The 24838-nt window shown below is 41.6% G+C and overlaps 1 long non-coding RNA gene across 1 annotated transcript; it reads right to left on the bottom strand.

The window, feature by feature from the left end:
- Positions 1-3482: 3482 nt before the first annotated feature.
- LOC121585545 lies at positions 3483-15555 on the bottom strand. Its single transcript, XR_006003862.1, has 3 exons — positions 15410-15555; positions 11196-11240; positions 3483-3834 (listed from the first exon to the last, which is right to left on the bottom strand). It is a non-coding gene; the product is annotated as an uncharacterized LOC121585545 (long non-coding RNA).
- Positions 15556-24838: the final 9283 nt, after the last annotated feature.

Genomic DNA, 24838 nt, shown 5'->3' with positions numbered 1-24838 from the left:
GAAGACCAAGGAGCTCTCCAAACAGGTCAGGGACAAAGTTGTGGAGAAGTACAGATCAGGGTTGGGTTAGAAAAAAAGATCTTAAACTTTTAACATCCCACGGAGCACCATTAAATCCATTATTTAAAAAATTGAAAGAATATGGCACCACACCAGCGGAACCCATCCAACTTGAAGGAGCTATAGCAGTTTTGCCTTGAAGAATGGACAAAAATCCCAGTGGCTAGATGTGCCAAGCTTATAGAGACATACCCCAAGAGACTTGCAGCTGTAATTGCTGCAAAAGGTGGCTCTACAATGTATTGACTTTGGGGGGTGAATAGTTATGCACGCTCAAGTTTTCAGTTTTTTTGTCTTATTTCTTGTTTGTTTCACAATAAAAAAATATTTTGCATCTTCAAAGTGGTAGGCATGTTGTGTAAAGCGCTGTACCAAAATGATCGAATGGCGGGAATCAACGCAATTGTGCATTAGATGAAGCATTCTCAATAGGATGAGCCTAGTATGCTGATATTTGTTGCTTACTGCACTCGTTTTTACTAAACAGTACATTCTAAATAGTATGTAGTACAATTAGTACACAGTATGCAATTTAAGTAAGTAGTAGGCAAGCCAGATTTCGGACACAGCCAATGTCTCCTCAGCTATTGAGTCTATTGAAGTATCAATCCATGTAACTGGTTATTGTTATTATCTTCCTGGTTATACAACCTAACGATTTCGAGCATGGACTAGTAATAGCTGAATCATACAGGGGGCAATTATTTACAGTGATTTGTGTAGCAACAACGTCCCTGAGCTACAGAACACTCTGGACATGCTCTAAAAATGGTACAAACATGTTGGTTTGCTTGTTAACGACGGTTATCAACAGTATGTCTTGATTCATTTGTCAATCTACAGTATTAAGCTCTTGTGCCAGAGGTACACACGGCAAGGGGCCATTTCAGTGTTCCCAAAATGGCATCCGCTCATCATGCAGTTCATTTGAAGTAATGAGACGCTGTTGGTGCCGTCGTAGTCACTGTTATCAAGATATACTGCGATGTAGATGTCCTCACTGATGTCCTCACTGTTGGTGTTTTTATGGACATGCTATTCCTCCTATCTTTCATTTGAAAACACAATCTCGAACATCAGAAAATGTTTGTTTTCAAAAAGATATTGCCCCCAGTGTCACGTCTCCTCCCGTTGCTCCCCTCCGGCGCTCTGATTCGCCGGTCTACTGAGCCACCGGTCTGAGTGCACCACCTCGGCAAACACAGGAATGGAAACCCAACGCACCCTAAGCACCTCCAGCGCACCTGCACCTCATCATCTCATCACCACCACTATACAGTAGAGCCCTGGACTGTTCACCCAATGTAGCTGACCGATGTAGGGAGAGATGAGGTCCTTAGCAGAATGCAATCTAAAGCTTGTGTGGTCCAGAGACGAGAAATCTACCATCTATGGCAAAAGCCTGGGCTCCTGATGGGGACAATATAATTCTCCCCACTGCATGTTACAATAGTAAAATAATCTGTTTTGTCACCTGTTAAACATATTATACATTGAATTTAGTCTTCGAGATGCTCAAACAAGCACGTGTATCTGCAGTTGGTGTTCTTCAACTCTAAAATGCACTAGACAGTGTAAGACAAAACCCACAAAGAAAAGACAACAGGCAAATGCATATGTGGTCTTAATGTCTAAAGTGCCTTCAGAAAGTATTCATACCCCTTTACTTATTCCACATTTTGTGGTGTTACAGCCTGAATTCAAAATGGATTAAATATATTTTTTCTCTCACCCATCTATACACAATACCCCATAATGACAAAGTGAAAACATGTTTTTAGAATGTTTTGCAAATTTATTGAAAATGAAATACAGAAATGTCTCATTTAGATAAGTATTCACACCCCTGAGTCAATACTTTGTAGAAGCACCTTTGGCAGCAATTACAGCTGTGAGTCTTTCTGGGTAAGTCTTTAAGAGCTTTCCACAACTGGATTGTGCAACATTTGCCCATTTTTCTTTTCAAAATTCTTCAAGCTCTGTCAAATTGGTTGTTGATAATTTCTAGACAACCATTTTCAGGTCATGCTATAGGTTTTCAAGGAGATTTTAGTCAAAACGGGGCGGCAGGTAGCTTAGTGGTTAAGAGCGTTGTGCCAGTAACCGAAAGGTCGCTGGTTCTAATCCCCAAGCCGACTAGGTGACAAATCTGCCGATGTGCCCTTGAGCAAGGCACTTAACCCTAATTGCTCCTGTAAGTCGCTCTGTATAAGAGTGTCTGCTAAATGTCTAAAAATGTTTTAAAAAATGTAAAACTGTAACTTGGCCCCTCAGGAACATTCACTGTCTTCTTGGTAAGTAACTCCGGTGTAGATTTGGCCTTGTGTTTTAGGTTATTGTCCTGTTGAAAGGTGAATTCATCTCCCAGTGTCTGGTGGAAAGCAGATTGAACCAGGTTTTCCTCTAGGATTTTGCCTGTGCTTAGCTCCATTCCATTTATTTTTTATCCTGAAAAACTCCCCAGCCCTTAATGATTACAAGCATACCCATAACATGATGCAGCCAACACTATGCTTGAAAATGTGGAGAGTGGTACTCAGTAATGTATTGGATTGGATTTGCCCCAAACATAACACTTTTTATTCAGGACAAAAAGTGAATTGCTTTGCCACAGTTTTTACAGTATTACTTTAGTGCCTTGTTGCAATTAGGATGCATGTTTTGGAATATTTTGTATTCTGTACAGCTTCCTTCTTTTCACTCCGTTAATTAGGTTAGTATTGCGGAGTAACTACAATGGTGTTGATCCATCCTCAGTTTTCTCCTATCATAGCCAATAAACTCTGTAACTGTTTTAAAGTCACCAGTGGCCTCATGGTGAAATCACTGAGCAGTTTCCTTCCTCTCTGGCAACTGAGTTAGGAAGGACGCCTGTATCTTTGTAGTGACTGGGTGTATTGATACACCATCCAAAGTGTAATTAATAACTTCACTATGTTCAAAGGGATATTCAATGTCCATATTTTTTTTACCCATCTACCAATAGGTGCCCTTCTTTGCGAGGCATTGGAAAACCTCCCTGGTCTTTGTGGTTGAATCTATGTTTGAAATTCACTGATCCACTGAGGGACCTTACAGGTGTGGTGTGTGTGGTGTACAGAGATGAGGTAGTCATTAAAAAATCATGTAAAACAATATTATAGCAAACAGAGTGAGTCCGTGCAACTTATGTGACTTGTTAAGCACATTTTTACTCCTGAACTTATTTAGCATTGCCATAACAAAGGGGTTGAATGCTTATTGACTCAAGACATTTCTACTTTTCATTTTTTATTATTTTGTAAAAATGTGTAAAAACATAATTCCACTTTAACATTATGGGGTATTGTGTGTAGGCCAGTGACACAAAAATCTGAATTTAATCAATTTTAAATTCAGGCTGTAACAAAACAAAATGTGAAAAAAGTCAAGGGGTGTGATGAATACTTTCTGAAGGCACTGTAAATAGTGACGGCAGGGCTAGTTCAAACTGCAGGGCTTGGTGAGTAGATCATGGGAAACAAAGGTGAGAGACTAACGAATGAAGATGCTCTAACAAGCACGTGTATCTGTAGTGGGTGTTCTTCAACTCTAAAATGCACTAGACTGTGTAACACAATATCCACAAAGAAAAGACAACAGGCAAATGTAAATGCATATGTGGTCCAAATGTCTAAATAGTGACAGCAGGGCTAGTTCAAACTGCAGAAGGATGGTTCTCCTCACAGGTGAGGGAATCAGCCAATGCTTGGTGAATAGAAGTTGGTTGATCTCTGGGAGCAGGACACAGGAGAGCTGAATAGATTATGTGAGACAAAAGTAAGAGACAATAATTAATAAAATAAATCATCACAGCAAAGGAATGTAGTTTGTGAGCTTGAAAATTAACATCCTGACAGTCTGAGGCAGGGTGCTCTCCAATCATTCTACTCCAACTATTGACAGGGAAAATGTGGAATTTCTTATTTGTCAGTATGAATGAAGTTAGTGGGCCCTGCCTTGATGACTGTATTAGATTTACACTACTTGTCCTATAGATTTTTGTAGTCTTCAATTTTTACATGGAATAAACTGATAGCTAAAACGCTCCTTGTTCCAGAATGACATGCAAGCTAGTTATAAAGCTATCTGCTTCTGCTAGCTAGCAACATATCTACTTGTTGCAACTAGCTAGCTAACTGTTCTAAGTTGGGAGTCATTTTACAGCTTGCATTGATTGTATGACGTTTCTATAATAAAATAGTTAGATTACAAATAAATAAACAAGACTTTATCTGATAGCAGTTTGTTGAACAGAAATCTCTCTCGAGATGTCACCAAGTTCTACCACCAGAATAAATTAGAGGAAAAACAAAAATAAATGGAGAAAATTATTCAAGAAAGATCAAGTGTAATATATTATAAAAAAATAAAGCAAACTGGATGGAATATGGGGAAAAATGCACAAAATTATTTTTTAATCTTCAACATAGGAATGATACCAAAAAGAACTTAATGAAACTGGTTACAATTGACGGAGTCACCCATAATTCACCAAATGATATTTTGAAGGAAGAAACAAAGTACTTTAAGCATATGTTTTCTTTTCAGTCGCCTCCATCTCCTCTGACTGAAGCTAATTGTAGAGATGTTTTTCTATTGATAAGGTCAAATTAACAGCCACACAGAAAGACTCATGTGAAGGTGAAATTACAGAGGAGGAACTTCTGGATGCAATTAAAGACTTTAAGTCTGGGAAAACTCCAGGGTTGGATGGCATACCAGTCGAGGTATACCAAACCTTTTTTGATATACTAAGAGGACCGTTATTAGCATGTTTTAACCACTCCTATGTAAATGGTAGATTATCTGACACTCAAGAAGAAGGTCTGATCTCATTATTACTGAAACAGGATACAAGTGGAAAACATAAAGATCCAGTCCATTTACAAAATTGGAGGCCCCTTACACTTGTGTTGTGATGCAAAAATCCTAGCAAAATGTATAGCGCATAGAATTAAAAAGGTATTGTCGGATATTATTCATTCTAATCAGACAGGTTTTTTACATGGAAGATACATTGGAGATAATATAAGGCAAGTATTGGAAACAATAGAACACTATGGAAAATATGGGAAACCAGGCCTACTATTCATAGCAGACTTCGAAAAGGCATTTGATGAAGTTCGACTGGGGTTTATATATAAATGCCTGGAGCATTTCAATTTTGGAGAATCTCTTATAAAATGTGTCAAAATCATGTATAGTAACCCTAGGTGTAAAATAGTAAATAATGGCTATTTCTCAGAAAGTTTTAAACTGTCAAGAGGAGTGAAACAAGGTTGTCCACTATCGGCATATCTATTTATTGTGGCCATCGAGATGTTAGCTATTAAAATCAGATCCAATAATAATATCAGAGGATTAGAAATACAGGGCTTAAAAACAAAGGTGTCATTGTACGCTGATGATTCATGTTTTCTTTTAAATCCACAACTAGAATCCCTCCACAGCCTCATAGAGGATCTAGATACATTTTCTAACCTCTCTGGATTACAACCAAATTATGACAAATGTACTATATTACGTATTGGATCACTAAAAATACAATTTTTACATTACCATGTAGTTTACCAATAAAATGGTCTGATGGTGATGTGGATATACTCGAATACATATCCCAAAGGAAATAAATGATCTCACTTCAATACATTTTAATAGAAAGTTAGCAAAAATAGATAAGATCTTACTACCATGGAAAGGAAAATACCTGTCAATTTGTGGAAAAATCACCCTGATTAACTCTTTAGTATTATCCCAGTTTACCTATTTGCTTATGGTCTTGCCTACGCCTAGCGAACAGTTTTTTAAATTATATGAGAAAAGAATATTCAATTTTATTTGGAACGGCAAGCCAGACAAAATTAAAAGAGCATATTTATATAATGAATATGAATTCGGAGGACAGAAATTATTAAATATTAAAGCATTAGACCTATCACTAAAAGCTTCAGTCATACAAAAGTTATACTTAAATCCAAACTGGTTCTCAAGCAAATTAGTAAGATTGTCTCACCCAATGTTCAAAAAAGGCCTTTTTCCCTTTATTCAGATTACAACCTCTCACTTTCAGTTATTTGAAAAGGAAATAATCTCCCAAATGTCACTATTTCTAAAACAAGCCATAGAAAGTTGGTTGCAATTTCAATTTAATCCTCCAGAAACGACAGAACAAATAATGCAACAAATATTGTGGTTAAATTCAAATATACTAATTGACAAAAAACCTTTATTTTTTGACAGAATGTTTAAAAAAGGTATAATCTTCGTAAATGATATCATCGGTAGGACTGGTGGAGTTATGTCGCACATGCAGCTGACAAAAACATATGGAAATGTCTGCTCTACCCAAAATTACAACCAAATAATTGCAGCCTTACCGCAAAAGTGGAAGAGGAAAGTGGAAAGGGGAGAAAGTAAGGAACTTGTCTGTCAGCCTTGCATTAAAGAACATAATTGGTTAAGGAAAACTGTGATAAATAAAAAAGTATATCAGTTTCACTTAAGGACCAAAGGATTGACAGCCGTCCCATATAGATTGCAAAATAGTTGGGAAGAGATCTTTGACGTACCGATCCCATAGCATAGTGTTTATGAACTGACACGCAAAACGACATCGGATTCAAAAATTTGAATCTTTCAATTTAAATTATTATATAAAATTCTTGCTACCAATAGAATGTTATTTATATGGGGGATACAATCTTCCCAGCTCTGCAGATTTTGCTGTGAAAAGACAGAATCATTCGATCATTTGTTTTGGTTCTGTCCATTTGTAGCATGTTTTTGGACACAGGTCCAGGAATGGCTAAAGGATTGCAATATTTACCTGGAACTAACCTTGCAGATAGCATTACTGGGTGATCTGAAAAGTCATAGTCAATCAATCAATAATATAATAATACTTTTAGCAAAACATTTTATTTTTAATTCACAATCTGTAGAAGCAATGAGAATAGAAAGGTTCAGAACTTTTGTAAAACATCACAGTACGGTTGAAATATATATGGCAAATAGAAATCCTATATGGATGGTGTTAAGAGATAGATGGGAGGTATTGAATAGAGTTGAAGGATGGGACTAATAACAAATAACAACAAATAATAACAAAGATAGCTAATAATGTAAGCATACTGTGTCCATAATAAGTATATAGGTTGTATGTTGGGAGCTTTTGGGAAAGAGCACAGTTAGAAAGATATGGCATATAGAAGCAAACCGGATGGACATCATGAAAATGATCGGAGAGGTTGAGAGTAGAAGAAGTTCAGGAGCAATAAAAAAAATATATAAAAAATATATATATAATAGAATTATTGTAAAATTAACTCTGTCCATAAGGTGTAGATAGTAAGTATAGACCGGAAGTAGAGGCCTGGGCATTGTTGTTCACTAATTTACTCCAAGTAGGGAAAGGATGGTGGGGTTGAAAAGTAATAAAGGGGAGTATATATTATTTTAAAAAACAATTAAAAAAACATGGGGGATTGGAAGTGATGCAGACAATTACATTGATAGAAGATACAATCTATCTGCAATATTAAGCTGATCCATTCCCCCCGAAAAAATAAATACAAATAAATTTAAAAAATATATATAAAAAAAAAAAGTTCTACCTGTCACGCCCTGGCTCTGGGGACACTGTTATGTTGGGCCAGGGTGTGTAATTCTATGTTTGTATTTCTATGTTGGCCTGAGTGACTCCCAATCAGAGGCAACGAGTGTCAGCTGGTTGTCTCTGATTGGGAGCCATATTTAACTGTCTGTCTTTCACTTTGTGTTTGTGGTTTCTTGTTCGTGTTGGTTTGTGTTTAAACCGTAGACGTCACGTTATCGTTTGTTGTTTTGTTACGTGTGATCATTAATTAAATAAATATGTTCACCTTCAACGCCGCGCCTTGGTCTCTCCCTGACGATCGTGACAGAAGAAACCACCAAGATGTGACCAAGCAGCGTGTCCAGGAGCCATCGCCAGGGAGATCTCTAACAGATCTCCTTCGCCTCCTCGACTGGGTCAAGCCGGATGAGGAGGAGAGGGGCTTGACATTGTGGCAGAAGGGCGAACGGCTGGCGAGGGACATGGAGACCTTGGCCACGGGTAGGAGTGAAGCCCAGAAATTTTTTAGGGGGGGGCTAACGCCGTGGACGACGGGCCAGCAGGAGACCGCGGCAGAGCGGCCCAGCGGATTGGCAGAGGAGGCCGCCAGGTTACGGGGCCACTGGTCGAAGAGGGGGTGGAAGATGTAGAGGCACGGCGAGAGGTACTGGCGTGTGTTGCCAGTCCGGTCCGGCCTGTTCCTGATCCCCACGTAGGGGCCAGTGGTGTGTGTTCCCAGTACGGTCCGGCCTGTTCCTGCCACTCGCACCAAGTCTACGGTGCGCATCGCCAGCTCGGCCCGGCCCATTCCTGCTCCCCGCACCAAGTCAGTGGTGCGTTTCGTCCAGCCCTGTCCGGCCCGTTCCTGCTCTCCGCACCAAGTCTGTGGTGCGCGTCACCAGCCCAGTCCGGCCCATTCCTGCTCCCCGCACCAAGTCTGTGGTGCGTTTCGTCAGCCCTGTCCGGCCCGTTCCTGCTCTCCGCACCAAGTCTGTGGTGCGCGTCGCCAGCCCAGTCCGGCCCGTTCCTGCTCTCCGCACCAAGTCTGTGGTGCGCGTCGCCAGCCCAGTCCGGCCCATTCCTGCTCCCCGCACCAAGTCTGTGGTGCGTTTCGTCAGCCCTGTCCGGCCCGTTCCTGCTCTCCGCACCAAGTCTGTGGTGCGCGTCGCCAGCCCAGTCCGGCCCGTTCCTGCTCTCCGCACCAAGTCTGTGGTGCGCGTCGCCAGCCCAGTCCGGCCCATTCCTGCTCCCCGCACCAAGTCTGTGGTGCGTATCGTCAGCCCTGTCCGGCCCGCTCCTGCTCCCCACACCAAGCCAGTGGTGTGCGTCGTCAGTCCAGCACGGCCCGTGCCTGTTCCCCACACCAAGCCAGTGGTGTGCGTCGTCGGTCCTGCACGGCCCGTGCCTGTTCCACTGGTGCCTGGTCCGGCACCGGTCAGATGCGTTACGCCGGAGCTAGAGCAATCCGCTCCATCAGTGTGCAGTCCAGCTCCGGCCAGCGGGGCCAGACCGGACCAGGGGTACTTTGGGGGGTTGGAGAGGGAGTGGGGATCAGGCCCGGAGCCGGATCCGCCGCCAAGGCGGAGTGCCCACCCGGTCCCTCCCCTGTGGTATTTAGTTGGCGCGGTCGGAGTCCGCGCCTTTAGGGGGGGGTACTGTCACGCCCTGGCTCTGGGGACACTGTTATGTTGGGCCAGGGTGTGTCATTCTATGTTTGTATTTCTATGTTGGCCTGAGTGACTCCCAATCAGAGGCAACGAGTGTCAGCTGGTTGTCTCTGATTGGGAGCCATATTTAACTGTCTGTCTTTCACTTTGTGTTTGTGGTTTCTTGTTCGTGTTGGTTTGTGTTTAAACCGTAGACGTCACGTTATCGTTTGTTGTTTTGTTACGTGTGATCATTAATTAAATAAATATGTTCACCTTCAACGCTGCGCCTTGGTCTCTCCCTGACGATCGTGACACTACCACCTTAGCAGTGGTGTAAAGTACTTAAGTAAAACTACTTTAAATTACTACTTAAGTAGTTTTTTGGGGTATCTGTACTTTACTTTACTATTTCTATTTTTGACAACTTTTACTTTTACTTCACTACATTCCTAATGAAAATAATGTACTTTTTACTCAATTCATTTTCCCTGACACCCAAAAGTACTCATTACATTTTGAATGCTTAGCAGGACAGGAAAATTATCAAATTCACGCACTGATCGAGAGAACATTCCTGGTCATCCGTACCGCCTCTGATCTGGTGGATTCACTAAACACAAATGCTTTGTTTGTAAATTATGTCTGATTGTCAGAGTGTGCCCCTAGCTATCCGTAAATTAAAAAAACAAGAAAATTGTGCCATCTGGTTTGCTTAATATAAGGAATTTGAACTTATTTATACTTTTCATTTTACTTTTGATACTTAAGTATATTTTTGCAATTACACTTACTTTTGATACTTAAGTACATTTAAAACCAAATACTTTTAGACTTTTACTCAAGTAGTATTTTACTGGGTAACTTTCACTTTTACTTGAGTCATTTTCTATTAAGGTATCTTTACTTTTACTCAAGTATGACAATTGGGTACTTCTTCCACCACTGTACCTTAGGATAACGTGATTGGCAGACGTGATCAGCAGAGATAGTAGAATGGATAGTACACAAGTTTTGATTGGTTTACAGTTTAGTACTCGGCGATGTTTGCCTGTCCAGCTAGCGAACATAAAAGTAAGTATTTAAAAAAATAATAATAATTTTTACATTGCCAACAAACGGAAATGTGTTCAGAATAAATAAATAAATACAATATGTAAAAACCAGCTCCTCCCGTGTGATCGATCATCGATCATCTCGAAAACTAAAGCAGTTTGCAGATAGCCCACCACCTAACACTAACATTTTAATTTATTGGTAAACACCTTGTTTAAAGAGTTTGTTTACGATTTTCCCTCTACATTATGGTGTCAATCATTAGGGGCCAGCTGTGTCAGCATGCTATGCCAATTATGATTATTAAGAGGTAGGCAGCACTAGGTTATTGCACTACTACCATATACTAATTTAATGTTCTAATTATTAAGATGTAATTATTAATTAAAACGGTTTAATAATAATATTGTTAACTTAATAAGAAGTACTCTTATCTTAATAGCAACTTATTAACTTTGTATACATTTGGTAGTTTGGGAGGCAATGTTATTTTGCTCCTATTTCTGTTTTCCAATTTTCTTACCTAACCTTTCCAGACCCATAAAAATAAATCTTCTGAGGTTATTTTCATTCACAGATTGAGTCACTTCAATACATGAGGGAAATATGTTGCTTTTATAGAATCCTACAGTTTCTAACCATCTTCCTCAATGTGCCGTGTCTCACAGATCCACAATTTTGACAAATACATTGAAAGTTTTCTTTCACAGTGTTACCTTTCTCACTTGTTTTGGTGTAAACCTGTTACATAATTTATTTAGTTCCTGCTTTCACTTCAATGATCAATGGAGAAATTGCCATGTGGTTTGATTACCTACCTATAACTTTAACGCCTCTGTAGCATAATCAGTCAAGTCACATTCCTGAAAGACATGATGACATGGTGTATTTGGAATACATTATCAGTTAATGAAACACATTAGTACTTCAGGTTGCCTTGAAAGATTTATCTATATAAGATGGTGATATCACCCAGATGACTGAAAAAAAAAGCAAATGTCACTTGTCAATGTTGTTTATGAATGGCAAAGTAGTGCTTGTTTGCCAAGTCTAATGTATTCAACCTCCATTACTGTCAATCCACTATTCTTCTTCTAATTCATTACTTCTTACATTTAAAAAGTATATGGCTGCATCCCAAATGGTACCCTATTCCCTATATAGAGCACTACTTTTGACCAGAGCCCCATGGGCCACGGTCAAAAGTACTGCACTATATAGGGAATAGGGTGCCATTTGGGAGTCAGTCTATGTCAGATTGGTTCATGTTGCTGTAGCCACACTGACAGAGTGTATAATAGTGTTATTTCCTCTCTGACGACTGGGACTTCTAATGCATCACAAAAAATTATACAGGGGAGACTGTATAATATGCTATTGTCTGCGTCCCAAATGGCACCTTATTAAATGAATAGGGCTCTGGTCAAAACTAGTGCACTAAATAGGGAATAGGGTGCCATTTGGGACGAAGACATTGTGTCAAGTACCTGTGGAAAATTATCTTTGACAGCAGAGGGATCCAATTAAGATAGGTCTGTACATGTCTAGTCTATAAATGTGCGTGCACACGTGCACACAGACACACACACACACACACACACACTGAAATACACTCATCATCTTTATGTGAGTAGTACCACCTCTAATAGTACCATCATGTCCTCTGAGTGAATTCAGCTCACATTGACTCATACATGTTTCAATTAGATCTCTTGGCACATTTGATACTGATTAATCTAATATTATTAAAGAGGGAACATTGATTACATATTACATTGTCCTCAGGATGTTCTCCCTGCTGAGATAATAGAGTGAACCTATCATTAGATTGGTTACATATATGCCAGATTATGAAAGCACTCCTCATTGCACGTCATACAGTATAGCCTGATATTGATATATTTATATACATATAAACATGAGCTGTTTTTAGCCTGCTTCCTATCCGCCAGCTATACACCATCCATATAACCGTTTCTCTCTGGTCTTCCTCTATTTAACCAGTATGCTATAAATTGGATAACTCCTTATGGGTTAAGCATACAAAGACAAAGATGTATCTATAGTTGAGCACACAAGATTTTTCATTTGAATGTATTATTCCCCACTGAGTTTATGATCCAAAAAGAGAGCAAAACCTCTCCTCACAGGTCTGCTGATCCAGAGAAGTTTCTATTTGTGTGTGTGAAATCCTTTCTACAATTACAAATTGCACTGTTTTCATAAAGACCCTCCTCATGTTTGTAAATGGGAGAGAGGTTTTTTGGCTATCCAGTTGTGGAAAGGTACTTTTCGAGTAAAAGTTATTGACTCAAAGAAACAATCTCCTAACTTAACACAGCATCCTATATCAACCTCAAAAACTGTATACTTGGTCAACTTTAGAAATGTGTGTGTTACTAAGAAGAATGATTCATTGGTCCATGTGTTTATATTTTCCTAAATATGTGGGCTTTTCTAATAAAAAGTACACAAGTACAATGCAAATACAGTATCCGAGAATACCCTCCCATCAATGTTTCTCTCATGACATCACAGTGAGCCCCTTACAGAACTGGTCAAAGAAAGTCCTTGAGACGACTGGACATAAGAAGTACTTGTACTTTAATAAACAAGAGTCACCCTTGAAAAAGTTGTTTCAAATGAAAAATTGTGGGGAAGAGAAGAGAAAGAGCCCCAGTATTCATCTGCACATTTGCCAGTCTCTCAAAAATGGACTTCCTGCGAGCCCAAATATGGGCAGCCATCGATGAGGTGTGCAACCAATGACTCATCAGCTAGACACCTACGTGCACTAGCCTAACATGAGATCTAGATGGAAAGAGATAGAAAGATAGAGACATAAAAAAAAGGAGAACAAATATGTACCACTGCACCGGTTGAAAAAGCAACCTTGTGCACAGATATTGACCTGCAAACCGACTCGCATGTTAGGCTACATCCATAGATCTGACAGGAGAGACAAAGCTGCAGAGGGAAACGCACAGTTTCTGCAGACTGTGATAAGTCCTTTGTTCCATTGTAGGCAGTGAGATTAAGTACACTAAATATACACAAGTATGTGGACACCCCTTCAAATTAGTGGATTCGGCTATTTCAGCCACACCCATTGCTGACAGGTGTATAAAATCGAGCACACAGCCATGCAATCTCCATAGACAAACATTGGCAGTAGAATGGCCTTACTGAAGAGCTCAGTGACTTTCAGCGTGGCACCGTCATAGAATGCCACCTTTCCAACAAGTCAGTTTGGAAAATGTCTGCCCTGCTAGAACTGCCCCGGTCAACTGTAAGTGCTGTTATTGTGAAGTGGAAATGTCTTGGAGCAACAACGGCTCAGCCGCAAAGTGGTAGGCCACACAAGCTCAAAGAACGGGACCGTCTCGGTTGCAACACTCACTACCGAGTTCCAAACTGTCTCTGGAAGCAATGTCAGCACAAGAACTGTTCGTCGGGAGCTTCATGAAACGAGTTTCCATGGCCGAGAAGCCGCACACAAGCCTAAGATCACCATGCGCAATGCCAAGCTTCGGCTGGAGTGGTGTAAAGCTCGCTGCCATTGGTCTCTGGAGCAGTGGAAACGCGTTCTCTGGAGTGATGAATCAAGCTTCACCATCTGGCAGTCCGACGGACGAATCTCAGTTTGGCGGATGCCAGGAGAACGCTACCTACACCAATGCATAGAGCCAACTATAAAGTTTGGTGGAGGAGAAATTATGGTCTGGGGCTGTTTTTCAGTGAAGAAAAATCTTAACGCTACAGCATCCAATGACATTCTAGACGATTCTGTGCTTCCAAATTTGTGGCAACAGTTTGTGGAAGGCCCTTTCCTGTTTCAGCATGACAATGACCCCATGCACAAAGCAAGGTCCATACAGAAATGTTTTGTCGAGATTGGTGTGGAAGGACTTGACTGGCCTGCACAGAGCCCTGACCTTTGTGATGAATTGGAACATTAACTGCGAGCCAGGCCTTATAGCCCAACATCAGTGCCCGACCTCACTAATGCTCTTGTAGCTGAATGGAAGCAAATCCCTGCAGTAATGTTCCAACATCTAGTGGAAAGCCTTCCCAGAAGAGTGGAGGCTGTTATAGCAGCAAAGGGGGGACCATCTCCATATTAATACCCATGATTTTGGGATGAGATGTTCAACAAGCAGGTGTCCATATACTTTTGGTCATGTAGTGTACATGTTGTGAGCACTGGTATGTGGAGCCTACGCTGATTGTTCTACAGTTTGTCCCTGATACGTCAATATTATGATTGACTGCATTTGTTTGTCCACAGGAGAAGTATTGTGAGAGGACAAATCAGAGACGCCTCCTATGATTGAAAGTAAAGGGAGTCATAGCTAGAAGATGCAAATGTAGATCAATGTGCACAAAACCACCCAGCTCATACAGTAGTTTACCATTGTTAACCACATAGATGGTGACATCAATCAATACCATGGCCATGGATGTTTTGATATCTCTGTGTTCGATGCCGAGACATGTAGCTCTGTCACATGCAACTCAATGTGAGATACATACAGGGCACTCTTGTCTCGTTGACTCATCTATTTCAAAGATGTATATCGATTTTAATATGCATGGAAAGTAAATATATGAAAGGTGAGTCAGGTAAATGTAAACACAACTGGAGACACCTTTGTCACCTTTGGAACCTGTTATTGACACGGCAGCGCTACTGTAGCTATACGAGTGTAGGAGCGATTGTTAACTAACTGTAAACAATTTTAGCTGGCTAGCTAAAAAAATATATTTAAACAAAATGTTATTGCAAACCCATTGCTTCAATGTGGGCACCACTGAATTGCTATTAGATAGTGCAGCATCTTTACGTAGCCAGCAACTGGTTACCTCACTAACTGGCGCCTGTTATGGATTGGCCTTCCTCTCCAACTCATCACTGCATAATCATGAAGGCCTAGTGATTCATATCACAGTAGGTCTACGTCTCCCTAAAGGTGTCTCTGGATAAGAGCGTCTGCTAAATGACGTAAATGTAAATGTAAATGTGTCAGTTTACCTCCCTCCCTGCAAAACAAGGGTTCCTCAGTATACCGTCCATCCAAATTATAATGCCTCCCTGGCACTGCTGTTGTTATTGTTGATCCAGAGACGAACAGCAGGCTGGTGTCTTACAGATTTAAACAGGGTTTGCTTCGTTGGCAGGGTCCGTGGCAGCAGCGTCCTATTGATCATCACTAATACCAACACAAGCACAAGCACCCAGTTGTGTCCACATCGACTTAGCTCAGTACTGAGGCCCCATAGGTTATCAATTGGAAAGTGATATTGACAGACTGCATTGCCACACTAGGTATCTTACTACCTGTAAAAGTCATTAATTGAGCTGGCCCATGTGCATATTATATGGTTATGAAGTAAACAGTAATGACCGTGCTGTTTCGGCTTATTATGCGGTAAACATGGTATGGAGTTTGTAAACACTGCTGGATATTGCATTAGCCAAAGTCAATTTCCTACAGTCGATCTCATGTTGTCATTTCAAACGGCAAAGTCTATCAGGCCAAATGCTCAACGCTACATGTTCATATTGATCCCAATTCGCAGGTATTATCTAACCAACGTTGACATTCAGTGGAGCAAACCGTTATTTGAGCCCTTGGACAATGGCCCAGAGTTCACCATGACTTCTAGAAGAACTCCCATGGGGTCATTGATCCAAGCCACGGCTGTGTCCCAAATGGCACCATTTTCCTATTATAGTGCACTACTTTTGCTCAGGGCCCATAGGGAATAGGTAGCCAATTGGAACACACCCCCATGAGACTCCAGCACCGCCCAGTGTCCAGCCAGGTCTGCATCAACCTCTACAGATCATTAAAAAATGAAGACATTGCAAGTAATGTCAAGAACAAAGAGAATCCTTGAGTAGATCCTTTAACTAGTCCTACTGATGACAAAAATGTATGTTGGGCACACTGGGCAAAGCCCTTGGCTGTCACTCACTTGGCCATCATCACAAGAGGGAGAACAACACAGAGGAGGAGTGAAGGGAAGGTACTGTATAAGGAGAGAAAGTATCAGAGATGTCTGGGGATGAGAGGAGGTGAGAGAGGGCGTCTGGGTTGAGGAAAAAGCAGTGAGACTGTTCCTGATTGAACTCCAGGAAGAGTAGCGGCTGCCTTGGCAACAGCTAATGGGGTTCCTAATAAATACTAAATACTGTGTCTGCATGTGCACACTCAGGTGGTTTGTAATAGGTGTCATTATGTAATTGAAAATGACAGGCACATGTATTGTATTCTCTCTTGGACTGTATTCTATTATACTCTGTACAAAATTATAACAAGTCTTTTACAAACTGCCATTTTTTACAGTCTGCAGGCAGACAATCAATATAATGGCTTAGTTTAAATATTAAAGGTTTTGTTCTTATCTTACAACAAAGAGGGAAAAATGAACAGAACTCACTTCTCCCTTTCCTCCTCTCTCTTTCCTCCTCTCTCTTTCCTCCCTCTCTTCCCTCCTCTGTCTTTCCTCCTCTCTCTTTCCTCCTCTCTTTCCCCTCTCTCTTTCCTCCTCTCTCTTTCCTCCTCTCTCTTTCCTCCTCTCTATTTCCTCCCTCTCTTTCCTCCTCTCTCTTTCCTCCCTCTCTTTCCTCCTCTCTCATTCCTCTCTCTTTCCTCCTCTCTCTTTCCTCCCTCTCTTTCCTCCCTCTCTTCCTTCTCTCTCTTTCCTTCCTCTCTTTCCTCCTCTCTCTTTTCTCCCTCTCTTTCCTCCTCGCTCTTTCCTCCTCTCTCTTTCCTCCTCTCTCTTTCCTCCCTCTCTTTCCTCCTCTCTCATTCCTCTCACTCTTTCCTCCTCTCTCTTTCCTCCTCACTCTTTCCTCCTCTTTCTTTCCTCCTCTCTCTTTCCTCCCTCTCTTTCCTCCTCTCTCTTTCCTCCTCTCTCTTTCCTCCCTCTCTCTTTCCTCCCTCTTTCCTCCCTCTCTTTCCTCCTCTCTCTTTCCTCTGACATGACCTTCTTCCCTTCACCTCTTGTTCTGCACTCCTGTCCCTCTGCAAAGGTCTTATCTTTAAGTAAGTAGACCAGGGCACTCTGTCCCCACTAAGGGTGCCCAGGAATAAACCCACCCCTATTACGAAGACAGAGAAAGGTCATGGGCACCACATCATCATCGTGAGGGAGAAAGATGGATACTGGTCCCCATCATGGTTAAAGAGGATTGTTCTGTGTGTACAGGAGAATAAGGGGATGGATCTACAGTACAGGGGGAATTTTAACTGTAAAGGCCTTCAGATGAAATGGTATGTGTAACCTTGTCAAAGTGGTCTGGATTCAGGCCATAATAATTTTGCTGTCTGGGTTTGTAAATAGCGACATGGCTATTGTGAATATTTGACAATGACACAGACACACAGACAGGTAGACAGTTCTACCCCCACACTATTGTTTTCTGCACTTTACATTTATATTTCATCCATACAACAACAAATTAGGCCAAGCTTAATCGCTATGATTATTGGGATATCAAGACTGTTGTATGGACTCTTGCCACAATGTGAGCAAATCACATCCCTCATGGGAAATGGCATTATATCCCACTTGAATCCACTGCTGCTCCCCCTTTATTCTCTCACAAACAATGATCTATTCATACATTTCAGCGCTGCTAGGAATGGTTTAATAACAATCAGAACAGTTGTGTGTGTTGTGTAGCATTTATAGAGCAAAAGCACATCCCAGTCGACTGTAGGGGATGTTGAGGGGTCACCAGCAGGTCATGCTAATTTGTTGTCTGTTGTCCTGGCAGTGTATTGACCAGTTTCTGGGATATCTTCTCTTGTGATTTTTACTTGGGGAATAGGTACCATACACAGGGGGGCAGACAAGTAGAGGTGCCAATTAATACAACACTGAAACAGCCTTTACTCTGACCTCATGCATGCATGCGTGCGTGCTTCTCACACACTTTCTCATACCAAACAACAGGGGGGTTTACACTTGCAGATGATAAACTTGTTGTAGCCTCCATTGCAGATGTTGCACTTGTCGTAACCTCCATTTCAGATGTTACACTTGTTGTAGCCTCCATTGCAGATGTTGCACTTTTCTGCACTTTTTGAAGATGACATGCAAAAAAATAAGATTTCTGCAGGCCCACCCACCAACGCTACTGAGCAAAACATTGCATCTCTCTTCACTCTAAGCGAGGTCTCTGGTCTTTGGAATATAAAAAGCAGCACCCTCTAGAGTAGAGATCTCTTCACAACCACATGAGCAGGAGACAAGGCAGAGATGCAGCCTGCTGCTGAGAGATACAGTATAAAAGCAAGTGCTGCACATCTAGCAGGTTGTGACAAGTACTGTGATTGACAGAGTTCATTTAGACATACAGTGCAAACACTAAGTTAAAAAATTAACCCATGGAAACTGTTTATTTATTTATTGACACCTATTTTACCAGGTAAGATGACTAAGAACATGTTCTCTTTACAGCAACGACCTGCATGAGGAATAGTTACGGGGGGGAGAGGTGATGAATGAGCCAATTGGAAGCTCGGGATGATTAGGTGGCCATGATGGTACGGACACCAGGGTTAACAACCCTACTCTTACAGTAAGTGCCATGGGATCTTTAGTGACCACAGAGAGTTAGGACACCCGTTTTAACGTCCCATCTGAAAGACGGCACACTATGCAGGGCAATGTCCCCTTCACTGCCCTGGGGCATTGGAATCTCCTTAGACCAGAGGGAAGAGTACCCCCTACTGGACCTCCAACAACACTTCCAACAGCATCTGGTCTCTCATGATCCAGGGACCGACCAGGACCAACCCTGCTTATATTCAGAGGCAAGCCAGTAGTGGGATACATGCAGGGTGGTATGATGATGGATGACATTGCCAATAATGTTGCTCATGCTGATGATAAAGATAGTAGTAGTAGTAGTAGCAGTAGTAGTAGTAGTAGTAGTAGTAGCAGTAGTAGTAGTAGCAGTAGCAGTAGTAGTAGTAGCAGTAGTAGTAGTAGCAGTAGTAGTAGCAGTAGAAGCAGTAGCAGTAGTAGATGAAGCACTATTTAGTTTAACTACTATATTGTAGTAACCATAGTTTCCCACAGACCCAGATTCTTGTCAATGTTAACATGTATACATGCAGTATGTTCTCTCTATGTAATATTAGCACATTGTTACATTGTAGTGCATGGTATGTGTAGCTTTCTATTGTCAATGATGCAGGGGTTACCTCTGTTTGGGCACGACACTGACTCTGCTACCGGGTGCAAGTGCTTCAAGCAGCCTCTGAAATAGCATAGTGAAGGGCTGGCCCAGGCCATGTAGGATGGCTTGCGTGGAGGCAGCAGTGGATGCAGTGGTGGTGATTCCTCACAACTTTTCCTCCCACCGTTATGGGCATTTGTGTACGTACCGGTAGCAGTAGCCTGCATCAATCTTAAGTTATGTTGGGGCATACAGGGTGTAGGGTAGTTCAAATAGACAGATCAGAGTTATAGATGAGGTTAGATTAGTTTAGATGAATGCAATGTGTCCCCCTTTCACCCTTAAAAGTTAATATGAATATTACTACTGAAAACTCATACAAGCACTTATGAGTTGTAAATGCCCAGGCAAATACACAGGTCACAGAAGTTTTTCCTAGATCATGCCAGTATGCGAGTTGGATGGTTTGTTTTTGCTGCTGTACAGCTTTAACTGTATGGTTCCAAGCTATCATCCCTCAGCAGACATCTCAGGCATGTGCTCCTCTGCCTTCTCAGATCCTAATTAACATTGTTAGAGCTCTCCACAGTTTTCCTATGTCTGTCCTGTTGGCCTGACATCAGCAGCTTTGTCCCAAATGGAACCCAATTCAATACATAGTGCACTACTTTTGATCAAAGCCTTATGGGCCCAGGTCAAAAGTAGTGCACTATATAGGGAATAGGGTGCCATTTGGCCTGCCATCACTGTCTCACATTGGGGGTTTTCCTGTACAGTGGGTGAACCCCACTCTCCACTGCTGAGTGTCTAATGACTGATCTGATTACACAATTAGTGGAGTTGACTTGGTATCTCCAGGAGTTCTGTAAATTAATGTAACTCAATGTATGCATCCCAAATGGCACCCTATCCCCTATGTATTGCTCTACTTTTGACCAGAGCCCACTGGGACACATGGAGGTACTAAGTGAAGTCTGTGCCCTGGTCAAAAGTAGTGCACTATAATATAGGGAATAGTGTGCCATTTGGGATGCACCCTTGATATCTCCACATTATCTGTAAATTAATGTACCTCAGTGTCAGATAAGTACAATATTCTGTTGATGAACAAGATAGCTCCTCCATACTGCTTACATTTTCACACTTGTTGTTATTGCATAGTAAAATAGTAATACATGTGTTATTAAACAATTATCAGAGTTTAATCTGATGGCTACATGCATGCACAAGCATGATTCTCACTGTAACAGCATACCTCTATGGCATTGCCTGCATGCCACTTAAATGACCTTAAGGTGCATTTCAGACCTCATAAAGGGTGTCAGCGATGCAGCGCTCAGATGCGGTGACTCAACTCCCCTTTGTCACAAGTGAGTCTGTTGTAGTGAGTGTGGTCGCCACAGCCACTAGTGAGTATGTCTACGCGTCATTACTGTATGTTTGTCTCTTTCTCCAGTTATGGGGGATGCCACACATGTCACATACTGTATGATATCATGACTTCCATAGTGCACGTGGGCTTTAAGCCCCCAATCTTCTATAACTATTTACTACTCCGGTATGAGCATTCAGCCATGTGTCTGTCCTTTTATGGACCTCATCATGTTGTCATTAAGAAACAGAGAGGATCAGTTAGGAGCTACAACTCGTGTTGCTTGTTGTTTATATAATGTTGAGTCATGCTGTCCAAGTTTTTCATCCAGATCATGCACAACCGCCCCCTTAAATAGTTTTAGATAGGCCTGCCTATAGCGCAGTTGGAGCCAAGAAATCCACGAACCTGACGCCCCTATCGGTGCTCTCCCTCCCTGCAGCACATGGAGGAACCCGCGCGTTCCGAAAACACATCTAGAGCGACCTATTCCCCAGAGGCGGGGGAGTGTATTGGCTGCTGCAGCATGTTTTCCTTCGTTCCGACATTACCACATTGCTTCAGTCTAGCCCCTACAACAACTTTTGATTGACGTGTTTCCGATTTTGCTCGGCCAATTCAGAATCGTTGGAAAAGTAATGCACTTACTATTTGATTACACATCATGTTGCACTGCGGTTGGGCAAGCCAAGGGACATGCATGCAAAGGTTTTATTTTCACTGCATCCGTTATCCCCTAACTAAAGCTTTTATTAAACTCTGCTCATTAAACTAAAATTACCAAACACCTAGCAGCTTCTCTGTCAATAGAAGCTTTTTTTGCTTGCACCTGTAGCCCATAACCATATAATTTACCCAAATGATAATGATTTATTAATCATCAAGGTAATGGTCATTTAGTTATCGCATTTTATGAAATGGTGCATCACAAATTAGCCTGCCCTATAGGCTCCTTCATAATTTCGCATATATGGTGCGTGACATAATATTATGTTCACTTGAGGATACATACCATTATTTCCCATGATAGACTATATATCTACTGTAAGCTCCCCTTTTCGGTGCCCATGCTCCTGCGTCCATCTCTGCGTAGTTTGGTGCTCGCATCGTCTTTCTCTCTCCCTCAGCTTCTCTATCTCCCTCCCTTTCCTGTCCCTCCCGCTCTACACACTCATACGCACACATACATACTTCTCCCCCGCGCTCCCCCCACCTTCACGCTGGCTCATTCACTTCAATGTGTTATCCACGCAGAGATTCCGACTCAGAGCATGGGGGGCGGGGTAGGATAAATACTACTGAGAAGAGGCAACAAGACACACTGAGACTGAAACCCACTTGCAGTGCAAGAACCACAAGCAGGACTCCGAAGCCGGGAGTAAAAGTACCAACAATATATTGGAGCTCGTAAAGGAAAGACAAGAACACATCTTATGCTTTCAGGACTTTTTGGAGCTCCAATATACAATCAATTCGATATTTGGCTATAGTCCGTTTACTTGGATATAGCAACCAAGAAAAGTTGGTAGTACACTCTTTGGAGTTTGGTCAGAGTCGTTTTATTTTACGTTTGCTTGTGGAAGTGGACATTGCACTAGAACTTGGGATCGATCCGACACAGTCGGGTCTGGACTTGGCATTTACAGTTTCTGCTGTCGCCCCTTGCTGAACGTTTTGGCCCGAACATTCTGCGATCACAACGTGAAGACTTCGAAAGTTGCTTCCTGAATCCAGCTCGAGGAATTGTGGACCTTTGGATGGAGAGTGTGAACTAAGAGAAAGTTCTTAAGGTACAGTAGTAGCCTATTCTATTGGTTGATTCCTTTTACGTGTTATGTTGCTCTGACAGTTCAATCTTGTGCTTGGTCAATAGAGCTTGGAGAAATGTATTGCAAGTACATGTTCATTTTTTTATTGATGTGTTTACATGGAAGCTTATGTGAGGCAGATGTCTCTGCATATGTGAAAACCTGCTAGACATTGGGAGAGTTGAGGTACTGGAATGTTAGCATGAGTTTAGTCCGTGCAGCGCTGCGCGTATTGAGACAGTCGCTGAACATGGTGCTGAACAATGACATTCTGACTCGGTCGCTGTCCATGGTGCTGAACAAGGAGAGTCGGGTTCAGTCGCTGTCTAAAGCTCTGTCAAAGTCTTTCCGTTTGTTAGCAAACGTCTTATTGCTGCAATATTGTGACTTCAGAACACATTATTGCAGCAACTTGCACATTGGATTCATGATTAGCCTACAACAACACGACACAAAATGAGAAGATTTATGCATGTGAAACAAGCATGCAAATGCAAACGATTTCAACAGGTCTCTCACGTGTTGCCCCATATCCTTTAAGGTATTTTGTGGGAGCAAAGGAACTATCATTCCACCTTGAGAATAGCCGTCCAGATCCATTTGGGCTGCACGGATCTGAACGTATATGTTGCATTGTATGATCCCAAAAGATCTTCCACATATCAATGATTTCATTCAATTGCTTTACCCTTGGAGATACTGTATCAACTTGATGTCTCCTTTGTAAGTTTGCACTCAGCCGGGCAATATTTCTCAATGTCCCTCCGCACTACATCTAATTTCATATAGTGTTACTTTACAGACACGGACACAGACAGACATCATAAGAAACCGTGTGCAATGAGATTGTAAATTGGAAGTGATTTTGATGACAGCATGAAGTTTTATCATTTCACATTTACATTTTAGTCATTTAGCAGACGCTCGTATCCAGAGCGACTTACAGTTAGTGAGTGCATACATTTTCATACTGGCCCCCCGTGGGAAACGAACCCACAACCCTGGCGTTGCAAGCGCCATGCTCTACCAACTGAGCTACACGGGGCCATAATATCATGTTTATTATTAATGTTAAACACAAACATTTCTGCCGTGGGAGTTGTGATATATTGTCACATGGAAAAGCAGAAGAAAGCTACATGCATCGCATCCATCAACAAGTTTCTCAGTGTTCATGTATGGTTCCTTTTAACGGTCCAATATTCCCGACTGTCACAATCATACCCTGCTGAATCTCTGAATTTGATTTGATTTAATAACGTATGTTAAGAACCTGTTATTTGATCATGCAGCATTTGCTATTCATATTGCTTGAATATAGAATTGCACATACTGTATGATTTCATGGTTACCATTTCAGTTTTTGTTTATTCAATGACTATGAAACTAGAAAAACACTTCATAATCATCAAACAGTGTCTACTGGCTTTCATGACATTCCTAATGCATGATATCAGTGCATGTTGTTTTGGCATGTCTTTGACTCAGTGTTCATGTAATGCTTTGGAACTTAAGACACATGGATGACTTGTTTTCAAATCAAGATTTTCATTTGCTAACTTGCTGCCTGCTGGAATTGCACAGCATTCACCTCCAAAAGTGCATTTGGAAAACACACACACATTCACAAACACACACAAACACACACACACACACACACACACACACACACACACACACACAGTTGCCACAGCAACTGAACAGACTCTCACAATAGGTCTCCAAAACAAAGGAGGGCTTTTAGAGGCAGTAGTGCTTTATAATGTGAATAATTAGGATCAATTTGTTAAGTGCTAACAAACAAGTCAGCTCTCATAGAAAGAAACAACGGGGGTACACTTGGATGAAAACAGGCATATTTAAAGGTTGCCAAAAGCTGAGTGACATTTAGTGTGGGAGAGAGCCTTTTCTCTCACACCCATCACAAGTGGGTATAAGAGCTCATGTAGTCTTGGGCTGTGTTGATTTTCCTCATCAGCGCCCTTTTTCTTGTAGTGTCACATGAATTTGTAAAACGAGAGTCAAACGGCCACAGAGTTTAAGGATGGTACCCTGCATGTGCCTGCCTTGGCTTGCACATGGCAC

Source organism: Coregonus clupeaformis, chromosome 17, assembly GCF_020615455.1.
Source record: "Coregonus clupeaformis isolate EN_2021a chromosome 17, ASM2061545v1, whole genome shotgun sequence".
Taxonomy (NCBI): Eukaryota; Metazoa; Chordata; class Actinopteri; order Salmoniformes; family Salmonidae; genus Coregonus; species Coregonus clupeaformis.
Note: the sequence above shows the minus strand (reverse complement) of the source record. Positions and strands in the feature narration are given on the sequence as shown.